The sequence below is a fragment of the Lissotriton helveticus genome, chromosome 5_1, assembly GCF_964261635.1.
Source record: "Lissotriton helveticus chromosome 5_1, aLisHel1.1, whole genome shotgun sequence".
Lineage (NCBI taxonomy): Eukaryota > Metazoa > Chordata > Amphibia > Caudata > Salamandridae > Lissotriton > Lissotriton helveticus.
The window spans coordinates 1,530,423,536-1,530,436,491 of record NC_136065.1 but is presented as its reverse complement, the minus strand read 5'-3'; positions in this window follow the sequence as shown (position 1 = coordinate 1,530,436,491).

The following is a 12,956-nucleotide window of genomic DNA, read 5'->3' as shown; positions in this document are numbered from 1 at the left end:
GAAAAATGACCCTCTTTTTGCCAAGTGCCTAGCTGTAGTTTATGCACGCTAGCTCTGCCGGCACCTAGGGAAACCTAGCAAACCTATACATTTTAAAAAACTAGACCCCAGGGGAATCCAGGATGGGGTGACTTGTCTGGCTCTCACCAGGTTCTGTTACCCAGAATCGCTTGCAAACCTTAAAATTTGTCCCCCAAAAATGTTCCTCACATTTCTGTGGTGGAAAGTTCTGGAATCTGTGTGGATCCACAAAATCCCACCCACCCCGTGTCCCCCAAAGTCTTCTGTGAAAAATGGTATCTCACTTGTTTGGGTAGGTCTAGGGCCCGCAACAGGAAAAGGCGCAAAACGCAACATGGACACACCACATTTTCACAGTGAAAAATGACCCTGTTTTTGCAAAGTGCCTATCTGTAGTTTTTGTTTTTTGTAAATCTTTTTATTAAATAGTCTCGACATAAGGCACAAAGTCACAGAATCACTTAAGGGTTACAGTGGAAACAGGTTACATACGATACAGTAACATATTCATTGGAGTCTACGGGGATGGGGGATCATCATCATCAGCATCACGGGGGGCACAAATGTCACCCCGGTATGCATTCCAGGGTGCCCAAACCTTGGACCATTTGCGGCGGCAACCCCTGGCCACATATACTGTTTTCTCTCTTAGCATACACCAGTCAAGATCTCGCTCCCAAGCCAGGACTGTGGGCGGGTGCGGGGCTCCCCAGAGCTGAGCAATATTTCTCTTGGCGATCATGCAGCCAAGTGTGACCCACTTCGTAGCATAATTATTAAGGTCGGAAGGTTCCCAGCTGTTAAGGAGGCACCTGGGCGCTTCCGGTCTAATTTCCACCCCCAACACTTCCCTCATGACCGTGTGAATCTTGCTCCAATATTCCTGACTTTGTTCACAGTGCCATAGTATGTGTATGAATGTGCCCAATTGTGCACATCCCCTCCTACAAGAGCCGTCCGTCAGTCTAGCTATGTGCACTAGTTGGGGACCCGTTATGTATATTTTATGGAGCACCTTTAATTGCACCAGTCTGAGTAGCGCTGGGATAGCGACCGTCCTAGGAGAGGAGACCGCTTCCTGCCAGGTTTCGTCATCCAGTTCTATTCCATCCTCCGTCCACTTGCCTCGCAGTTTCAATAGGGGGTTGTCAATATTGTTAATGAGTTTTCGATATGTTAGGGAGATGGTCTTGTCAGGTAGATGACCGTCCAGCAGTCTGTCCTCTAGTGGGGAGGCAAGTCAACGGGAATTGCTGTTTGCAGTGAGTGTCGGATTTGTAGGTATCGATAATATTCTGAATCCGCCAAGGAATACTGTGCTTGTAGAGCATCGAAAGATTTCACACCCCCAGCGTGCCAAAGGTCTTTGACGTGTGAAATGCCTATTAAGTCATATACCCACATTTTTGCGAGTCCCAAAGAGGTGCGGCCAGAGTCAGCTTGTTGTGCCAGCCGAGTGCTTTGGTGGCAGTGTGCCAGATTTTAACTGTGTGGTCAGTGAGGCCGGTGAGTGGGTACTTGCTTGGTGCGGAATATATCGCCCTGGTAAAGGTCCCGTTGTGTAAGAGCCAACAGTCCATAATGAACCCCGGGTTGTCAGGGCGGCCATAAGTACAATGGTTGATAGCTGTTAGATGCGCAGCCCAATAATATTTTTTAATATCAGGCAGGCCGATTCCTCCCTCATACCAGCTAAGCGTCAGCTTTTCATAGCAATACATGGTCTCCCTCCCCATAGGAGGTCCCTCAGGAGCCTTTCAAGATCTTTAAAGTACGAGTTTGGCTGAATTCTGCAGTGCGTATAAAAAGCGGGGTAAAGAGATCATTTTAAATAATGCGGCTTTGCCCAATAGCGAAAGCCGGAGTGACTTTCAACGCATTATGTCGCTCTTGAATCGCTGCATTGGGGGAGCAGGTTGCGGGTGTATCGCATTGATGGATCTAGGGAAATGAAGATGCCTAAGTATTTGAAACCTTCTGTGACTACTGGAATCGGACAATTTCGGGGCAGAGGGGGAGAGGTCCCCCAAAGGACATCTAGAAGTGATTTTTGCCAATTGACGCACACCCAGAATACCTGCAGAATGTATCCAATATGTCAAAAGCTGCTATTAGGGATCTCTTAGGAGACCTGAGATAGAGGAGAATGTCATCCGCATAGAGCAGAGGTCTTCAATCTGTGGGGCGTGACCCACAAAGGGGCCGTGGGTCACAGGAAGGGGGTCGCACATTCCCCGGCCTCACTTCTGCCTGGAATCTCGAAAAAGAAAACCGCCCCAGGACGGTTCATTTTGAAAGTTAAAATACTTCAAGTAGCAGTGCCATTAAGGGAGATTTCTCTTGTGCTATGAAACCGGAGCTGATCAGACAGCTAAACAAGGTTTCCTTCCAGGATGCCTGCTTGCCTGAAAGGAATGGAAATAGGCTCTACAAGTTATTTAAAAAATGTAAAGAGTAATTTGCAATTGTAAAGGATGCTTGGTAACCGGTACTGGCTTTCATTGATCAAATCACTGGAAACTTTATGATGAGCTGAAGTGTGTGCTTCTCATTGTAATTAATTTACATAGCGCATACTACCCCATAAGAGATGGTGAAGCCAGTAAAGAGCAAGAAAAAAGGGAAAGCTGGGGTAGGGCGGGCACGCTGGAAAAGAAATTGTGGTGAAATGTGTTGGAAGAATGGGAGTGTTTTATACCCAAAGAAGTGCCCAAACACCTGGTAATCTGCATTTCATCTTGCTGCTGTAAACTGTCACTTACCTGACAGGGACATTGCACATTTCGGTTCTGACTTTACTGTACCTGACTTCCTATTAGTAGATCAGTAGCCCTGATGCATTGTATGAGATGTGACAAGAAGTTAAAATGGTGGGGTACTTCAGTTTCGTATTCAAATACATTTTCTGAAAAAGTATCAATGTTCTGAAAGACCTCACTAGAAAAGGTGTTTCTGAATGGGCTTCTGAGGTCTGAAGTGAATGCTTGAATTTGGTTCTTTCATCCAATGTTTTTAAAATGAGAAATGTTGTTTTTATGACTGTATGCACGTTTTTTAGGGCATGTATTGCCGAAATAAAGATTAGGAAATGGAATGGCTTTTAATTGCAATTATATTTGCACAGCGCTTACAATCCCTGAGGAGGTGTTGAAGGAACAGTTCTGTACAGAAATTGCATTGCGTATTGTCTGGGTATTACTAAAATCTATATTTTGGAAGCACCATTTTATCATAAAATGTTTTGCGCATTTTGTAGCAGTTTAACTCATACTGTGTGCAATGCAAGTATAATAATGACTTGCATATGCAAAGTGCTTTCTGTAACAGGCCGTGACCTTGTAGTACTAAAAATACAATAATCCCTATTCTCCACCGTACCAACCAAGATTTAATTCTGTGGCTTTCTAGTTACACACAGATCATTTAAAGTGGATGAACTACTGGAGGTTAATTAATGTACTATATTGCATTGCCCACTGAGTAGCACTTTTTAAAATTCATTTTTAATTGAAGCTGACCCTTATTTTATATGTACCTACCTGACAGCGAAGGACCTAAACATACAGAATATTTAGTTTTTAGCCACACCTTTGACCCACCCAAGCGCTCATACTCTCAAAGACCTCCAGCCGCCCCCAAACATGACTGAAGTCAACAAGAGCAGCAAACTAATATAACCAGTCATTTTTTACTATAATAGAAGCGTCTGTTTTCATAATGTTAAAAATAAAACCTTTTTAGAACAACTGTGGGAAAGAAGATTAAGAGACCACTTCCTACCGTGGAATTAAAGAAAGCATCCTACTTAGACCTTATAGTTCATCATTAAAGACTGTAAATGGTATGTTTTAACTATGAAGATTGTTGATTAGCAACTTCCATGCAGCTGTAAAAGCCAAGCCATCAGCATCCCATGAAATTCATTATGGTTCTTCTCGAATGCCGTGCACTCAAGTTGCTGGCCATGCATTACAGCCATTATACCCAGGGCCACTCGGATTATGAGATTGTGCAACTGCAGCAACTTTCGCATGATTATAGATTTGCTTAATTGTCAATCATCTGCCATATAAGCTGCTGTTTTAACAAAAAAAATGTGTTGATAGCTCAACCGGTTCACTAGTTACCAAAAAGCAGCGACACGTGTTGCTGCACAGTAGAGGGTCCTTTGCAAAGCTGGACTGGTCACCGTTATGTTGCTTTTTGCTATATCTGGGTGTTAACCTGGTATTTATGAGGTGCAATCACAGATTGACACTCTTTCAGGAGAAAAACAGGCACACCCATCACATTTGTTCAGAAAGGTGTTATCATCCAAATACTTTTTGCTAAATTATATTTTATTAGTGAAAAATTATCATTGTGAATTTTTGGGTAATTCTTTTTGGAGACTTTTTGTTTCAACTGTGTAGTAAGCCTCTGAAACCAAAACAGTCCACCACGAACATTTGGTTTGCTAAACACTTTCATATTGTTTCCCCACCATGAAAATGATTTGCCGTTGGAATTAGGGACGTTTATAGTTGTTGAGTAAGAGGAGTACCAGGTTCTAGAAATTTTGTCAGGAGTCCTTACGCCCAAAACATTTTCACAGGGGGGTCTCGGCATCAAAAAGTTTAAAGACCTCTGGCATAGAGAGATATCCGGTCCTCCCAATCCGCCGACTAGCGCATGCCAAGGATCATTACATCTTTACGGATCCACGCTGCTAGCTGCTCAAGGGCCAAAGCGAACAGTAAGGGAGAAAGGGGACATCCATAACAGGTCCCTCGGCTGAGTATAAAGGGCTCTGACTTCCTGCTATTCACCACTATTTGAGCCATCGGGTTACTGTACAACAATCGTACCCAGCGACAAAAATTTGGCCCAGATCCTAGTTTTACAAGTACTGCAAAAAGATAGGGCCATTGCAGTGTATCAAAAGCCATTGTGGCATCTAGGGAAACTATTATGGCATCCTCACGTATTGTCGGAACTCTGCCCAGGACTCCATGCAGTCTATGCACGTTAAGAGCAGTGTTCCTTTTAGGGATGAACCCTGATTGATCTGGGTGGACTAAGTCGCCTATCACCTTGGTCAGCCTAGTGGCAAGTACCTTAGCTAGAATTTTGGATTCCGCATTCAGCAGTGAAATAGGTCGGTAGGAGGTGCACTCCGTTTTGGGCTTCCCTTCTTTGTGGATTGTGACTATAGTGGCAATCCTCTGGTCATATGGCAATGTGCCCTGTTTAAGGCTGTCCTCGAACGTGGATTTAAGATAGGGGGCCAATTTATCCAGTCAAAGTTTGTAAAGCTCGATTGGGATGCCGTTGGGGCCCAAAGCTTTCCCTGAGTGTAGCATTCATATTGCTGTTGCTATCTCATCCGCAGTCAGCGCGCTGTCCATGAATGTATGTTCGGAGTCTGATAACATCGGGAGAGAGATGTCTTTGATAAGATCGGTAAAGTCTGATTCAGGGTATGGTGCCACCGAGCTATAGACAGTTTGGAAGTGGACTGCAAAGTGAATAACTATGTCCTGGGGGTCTGTCACCGGGGACCCATCAGTACTTTTGAGCTCCGGCACAAGTCTGCTGGCCTGCTCCCTCTTGTCTAACCATGCAAGCAATTTGCCAGCCTTGTCACCCCAGTCATATATCCGTCCCAGCCTTTCTTGTCCCATTAATTTGGCACAATCAGTGACCAACACCCGGTATTCATCCTGGCGCAGCCGGAGGGAGTGAAAGGCGTCCGGTGTGGCGTCTAGAGCAACTTCCCGCTCCTGACGGTAAAGCTTCTGTTCCATGTCGGAGATTTCTTTCACCCTATCGTTTTTGGAGCCCGCTACCATGGAGAGGGCCTGCCCACGGATAACCGTTTTGAAAGTCTCCCACAATATTTGGGGGGACTCAACAGTGTGTTCATTTTCCAAAAAGTATGCATCAATAGTTTTGATGAGTCCTTTCCGTATGTTGGGGTTTTTGAGGTACCAGGGGTTTATTGGGGCAACTCGTCCCACCTGTGTGTGATCTAAAACTATATGTACCCACAGAGGGGAGTGGTCGGAAATACCTCTGGCCAGGTGGCGGATTTCATGAATATTAGTGATTTGTGTAGCCGGAACCAGTATGTAATCAAGGCGGGATAGGCTGTTATGTGATCCGGAGTGGAAGGTGTGCTGTATCTTGTAGGGGTTTTTTATTTTTTTTATTTTAGAAGTTTTCTATAGCGCTGGTCAGACCCGAGGGTATCGGAGCGCTTTACAGTGGATTTGGAGAAGACAGGTATAGAACAATATAGCAAAGATAGATTCATACATGTTCAAAGATTAACAAAATTGTCTGGCGCCTGCGGGGCGACTTTGAGGTAGCACCTTTGAGGTAGTCAGATTTGCCGGGTGTACTGTTGAGGTAGAGTTCAGGAATGCATGGTTGAGGTAGAGGATTTTTAGATGGCTCTTGAATTCTGGAAAGGAAGGGGTGGTTCTGATGTCCACAGGGATGGAGTTCAAATTTTTGTAGCGATGCCAGCAAAAGAGCGGGCTGCAGTTTTTTGTTTCCGGGTTTTCAGGGGGATGAGTAGGAGGGAGTTTGAGCTTCTGAGACTTCTGGATTGGCTGGCTTTCTTGAGCTTGGAGGCTAAGTATTCCGGGGGTTGTACGTCCTCAGCTATCCATGAGCCCCGTCGCTTCTAAGAAGTTGGAAAACACATGCGCGGCTTGGGGGACTGTGCGGGGGTGTCTATCTAGAGCGCCCAACACTTTTGAATTAAAGTTGCCGCCGAGTACACGGTGTCCTTCATGTAATGCATCCCTGGGGGCGCGTATACGGACATGAAGGTGACAGACCTGCTCTCCCAAGAACCCGTGATTCCAACATATCTGCCCCGGTCGTCCACGTATGTAGAGGTGAGGGAGAGTGGAAAACATTTTTTTGCATAATTCCCACTCCCCTGGAACTAGCGGTAAAGCCTGCATGTGCAACCATCGAATACCCCCATCTGTGCATTGCCTTGCATGTGTTGCCAATGAAGTGTGTTTCCTGTAGTAACACTATGTCCGGCAATTGTCTCTTAATATATTGTAACACAACGCTTCTCTTGATCTTGTTCCCCAATCCGTTAACATTCTAACTTAAAATTTTGATTTCCCTGTTACACTGTACTCCCATTGATAGCTAGGTAGATCCCCTCGAACGGGGTAATGTGCATACATCGTACCGTCGAGATAATACAAAGAAACAACAAACAGATTATGCATCAGTCCCTCCCAACATCCCCTCACCCCGCAGCCCTGCTTCCTGGGCTCAAAACTGCCCCTGAAAAACTTGCAGAGTGCCTGTCACCCTAATAAAGTTCAAAAGATAAAAGAGAAATTCGGAGGGGGGGAGATAACGTCCGCCCCTTCCCAGCCCAACACAGCTAAGTTACACCCATCAGAATCAATAACTAAAGTCATGTAAGTTCACTCACCAGACAGCGACGATTCCAGAAGCCCCCCGCCCAACCCCTCCACCCTGCAAAAATTCCCAAATCCAACCACTGGACAGGCCTCCTCTCAGGCCGGTTGACTGTGGTCTATGCCACCACCACCCTGGCCGGCCGGACCTCTCGCACTCCTGCTCTCAATCCAGTCTGCCGCTGCCTCAGGCTGATCAAAAAACCACACTCTCCCATCCGCCTCAATCCGGAGACGGGAAGGGAATAGCATGGAGTACCTCCTTCCCAGGTCTCTGAGGACAAGTTTGATCGGCATGAAAGATCGCCTCTGTCGTTGAACATGCTGGGTAAAGTCCGGAAAGAAGGATATGCCTGAGTTCTCATATCGGAGGGGGGCTCTGGATCAGGAGTTTTGAAGGATGACGTCCCTGTCATGAAAATTCAGGACCCTCGCCAACATGGGCCGCGGGGGAGCCCCCAGTTTGGGACGGCCGCCCGGGATCCTGTGGGCGCGCTCGACCATGAAGAACTTACTGAGGCCTTTGGGTTGCAAATGATTAAGGATGAGATCCTCCACAAAAAGGTCCGGCGACCGCCCCTCCGATTTCTCCAGAACCCCAAGGATGCGTATGTTGTTTCGACGCAGGCGGCCTTCGTTGTCATCCAGCTTGAGGTCAGCAAAGGTGCAGAAGTCTTGGAGTTCCCTGATCGCCCCCTGGAGTTGTGAGACATCGTCTACCAGGCTGGCCGTCGTGAGTTCCACCTGCTTGACCTTCTCGTTAAGCTTGCCTATATCAGCCCTAATCAGGTTGACACCTTCAAGCTCCTCACCCACGCACACGAAGCACTCCACCACGCCGGACCAGACCACCTGAACAGCAGACTCAGATTCTACACCCCCACCCGCCAGCTCCGCTCCGCCAGCCTTGCACTCGCCGCTGTCCCCCGCATCCAACGAACGACCTCCGGTGACAGATCCTTCTCCTACCTCGCTGCCAAGACCTGGCCTGGAACACCCTCCCAACCCACATACGACAGACCCAAGACCTACTCGCCTTCAGAAAACTCCTCAAGACCTTGCTCTTCGAGCAGTAGCAGCACCCCCCCCTCACCCCAGCGCCTTGGGACCCTCATGGGTAAGTAGCGCGCTCTACAAGTACTCTGATTGATTGATTGATTGACATCTATAGCCACAGTGTCAAGAGAGGCTTTCACTCTGGTAATGGCAGCCATGACGTCTTTAAGCGAGATTTCCTGCTCCTCCTCGCCCAGTCCTCCGGGACCAGAGTCCGTGGGTGCTCGGGCCTGCTGCGCATCTTTAGGGACTGTATATTGGTCGAGCTTGTTTGTCTGCATATTTTTGGGTCCCCGGGACCCCGTAGTCTTGACGCGCTCCATCGTGACCTGCTCCAGCACACCCCAGCTGGTATATTGCAGGAGACCGCAAACTTTGACGGATCAATCACAGAGGACCCAGCAACGGATGGACACCAACGGCAGGTCTAGGAAGGGCAAAGGAACAGAGGCACTCCGGGGGAAGCGCCTCCGCCATGGACCAATAGACAGTCGGCACGCCCATCCAGCGTCCAGTTCCACACCTCTCCTCACCTCCAGCACGTCACTGTCGGCCCCAGCTCCCACCTCCGCCTCCAGCAATCACTCCAGGTACTCCATGTAGCTACACCTTGAGTTCTCCTACCGCTGAGGTCCCCAAGACAAGGTTGTTCACTGTGCCGGATACATGCCAGGGCAAGACAATGGCAAAGATCCCAGATATCCCCTCAGTCTCCAGGCGCCCTCCAGTGCTTCCAGGATGGAGGGGCAGTATAAATCTCACTCTGCCCCCTGATCCTTGCTCTCCACAATTGGGCCTTCAGACAAGCGCCCCCACACAGGCAGCTCTCCGTCCTCACCTGCACTCGGGGGCCGTCTCCTTCCTCCCGGCTGCAGCTGTTTTGCCGCTCTCTCCTCAACAAATTCAGGTTCACACAGGCCGGAGCAAGGGAGGCTCGGGTACCCCCCGCAGACCGCAGCACTTTCAGGCAGCACGCACCCCAGCCGCTCTTCACTGCATATAAAATGGGCGGAACGGGACCTCCGCGGCGCGCTGCTCTAATTTACTGCCGCTGCCAAGGAGGAGGCCCATATCAGGTGTCTTGCCATGAGGGGGAGCAGCCAGCACAGGCACGGTAACGGGGCACAATGCCCCCGGGGGTCAGTCTAGACCTTCCGAGCAGCGGGGGCAGCGAGACATCTTCAGATCAAAGGACGCGCCGCTGCCATCTTGTGCTCCGTGTCTGGCGCGCCCCGCATCGCTGCACTCCAATCGAGCCACTGCCTCATCCGAGTCCGACGTGGCTCCACAATGCGTACCGCCGCCTCCCCTGTGCACCAGGTCAGTCCCTGCTCAGTTGTCTCTCAGTCCAGGAAATGAGGGTTTGGTCTATGTGCCGTCACACCACCGCTGGGTCACTTAGGGCAGGTAAGAGTTCCTTCGCCGGCCAAGGTCACTACTGTGGGTCCCGGCTTCGGCCTTGGTGCAGGCCGAGACTTCCGGGGGCAATCCATCCGCCCCTGGGCACACCATGGTCCCCGGAACCAGCGGGATGGGCTCCGCTAACGTTTCAATCATGGTTTTTGTTGAAGAGCGGTCCGGATTTGTATTCAGGATAGACTTGGGCTGGGTCGGATGGCGGAGCTCCCTCACAGGACGGCCATCTTCAGTCCGTGCTTAGCCACGCCCTCTAGCTGTAGTTTTTTAACCCTAGCTCTGCTGGCACCTAGGGAAACTGAGCAAACCTATACATTTTTTAAAACTAGACACCCAGGGGAATCCAGGAAAGGGTGACTTGATTAGCTCTCACCAGGTTCTGGTACCCAGAATCCCTTGCAAACCTTAACATTTTTCAAAAAAACATTTTCCTCACATTTCTGTGGTGGAAAGTTCTGGAATCTGAGTGGATCCACAAAATTCCACCCACCCGTTATCAAAATCTTCTGACAAAAATGGTACCTCACTTGTGTGGGTGGGTCAAGTAACCGCGACAGGCAAGTGCCCAAAACCTATTGATGGAACATCAAAATAACCTATCAAAAAACAGCCTGGTTTTGCAAGGGGGGTCCCATGAGTTTTTTGTCCCGGATTCGGGGGGCAGCTAGGGAAATGTACCAAACCCACACATTTCTGAAAACTAGACATCCGGGGCATTCCAGTGAGGTATGGCTTGCGTGGGTCCTCCAACGTTTTCCTACCCAGAATCCCCTGCAAACCTCAAATTTTGCTGAAAAACTCACTTTTTCGCAAATTTCTGTGTGGGAAAGTTCTGAAATCTGCGTGAATCCACGAATTTCCTACCACCCAGCATTCCCCCAGGTCTCCCAATAAAAATGGTATCTCACTTGTAAGGGTAGGCATAGTGGCTGCAACAGGAAACAGGAAATGGCCCAAATCGTACTGTGGAGACTTCAAAATTACCTATAACAAAACTACCTGGTTTTGGAGGGGCACCTGGGGTTTTGTCCCCAGGATCGCCGCCACATAAGGAAACCTACCAAACCCACACATTTCTGAAAACTAGACACCCTGGGGAGTCCAATGAGGTATGGCTTGCGTTGATCCCCCAACGTTTCCCTACCCAGAATCCCCTGCAAACCTCAAATCTAGCTGAAAAAAAAATAGGTTTTCCACATATTTTTTTAAGGAATCACAGTGCTGGCACAAATGTCCTCTGCCACAGTGTTCTCTGTAGTCTCCCAAGTAAAATGAAACCTCACATGCGTGGGTGACTAATGCAGAATTGGCTAAAAATGTCTTTTAAAAAATATATAGCGCTTAGAATTCTCGGTGCTATACCCTTAATCCCTATGTTTTGGGCTCTTCCCAGTCACAGGCCCTTGCCCCACCCACACAAGTGAGGTATCATTTTACTCAGGAGACTGGGAAACGCTGTAGGATAGGACGTTTGTGCCGGCACTGTGATTCCACCCAAAAATATGTGTAAAATGTGTATTTTTCAGCTAACTTTGAGGTTTGCAGGGTATTCTGGGTAAAAAAATGTTGGGGGTCCATGCAAGCCATACCTCGCTGGACTCCCCGGGTGTCTAGTTTTCAGAAATGTGTGGGTTTGGTAGGTTTCCCAAGATGGCCGCCGAAGCCCGGGGCCAAAAACCCAGGTGACCCCCCTTGCAAAACTAGGTTGTTTTGTAATAGGTAATTTGGATGTCTCCTCAATACGTTTTGGGCCCTTGCTTGTTGCAGGTACTTGACACACCCACGTGAGGTATCATTTTTATCGGGTGATCTAGGGGTAGGAAACTTGTGGATCCACGTAGATTCCAGCACTTTCCCACACAGAAATTTGAGAAGAAACATAGGGAATAAGGGTATAGCACCAAGAATTCTAAGCGCTACGTAAAAAAAAATACGTTTTTTAGCCAAATTCTGCATTGGACATCCACATAAGTGTGGCAACATTTTACTCGGGACACTAAGGAGAACGCTGTGGGGTAGGACATTTGCATGCCCATTTTGGGCAGCCCACATCCTAATTAAATTGCCCCCAAAAAATCCCTGGCATCTAGTGGGCAGAAAGACTGGAATTGTGGCGGGGGTGGGGGCATTGGCGTGCCCATTTTGGGCAGCCCCCACCCTAAACAAATATGGCAACAAAAAAATCCCTGGTGTCAAGTGGGCTTTCTGACCCCCACCCCCGGGAGGGGGTAGATTGGGTGCTACTGAATATGGCCAATTTTACTAGAGGAGCAAAAGCCCTTGCCCAAGGGGCCGCTCCCCCTTCCCTGGTGTCTTAGCGGGTAGATCCCTGCTTGGGGATCACCCTCCTTGGGCGATCCCCAAGCAGGGATGCACTGAGGAAGGGTACCATTGGAAAGGGGAGATTCTCCCCTTTCCAATGATGCGTCGCCCATCTTTCTACATGCCGAGATAGCCCCCTGAGCACATACAAAGTGAAACTTTTGTACCGCTTTTGGCCGCCATAAGTGTGGCAGGGTATGCTCAGACGTGAGTCCCTTGCTCACTTTGCTACTGGATTCAAGCAAGCCGGGCTGAAGACGGCTGGAATGCCAGAAACCGGTCCGCGGAAGCTTGTTTCCGGTCCAGGGAAGACATGGCTTGGCAGTTCAGGCTGGACTGTTCCCATGAGGCACAGGGTCAGACTGATTTGCATATAGCCATGTCTGAACTGGGGTGGCAGAGTGGGCTAAAGAACGGTGATGGATTAAACCCAGATATTTTGACTGGGTGTTGAGTGTTTTATTGATTCAAATGCTCCGTCCATCACCACCCCCTTTTGTACGGCAAAAAATCCCTGGCATCAAGTGGGCTTTCTGACCCCCCCCGGGAGGGGGTAGATTGGGTGCTACTGAATATGGCCAATTTTACAGGAGGAGCCAAAGCCCTTGCCCAAGGGGACGCTCCCCCTTCCATGGTGTATTAGCGGGTAGATCCCTGCTTGGGGATCACCCTCCTTGGGCGATCCCCAAGCAGGGATGCACTGAG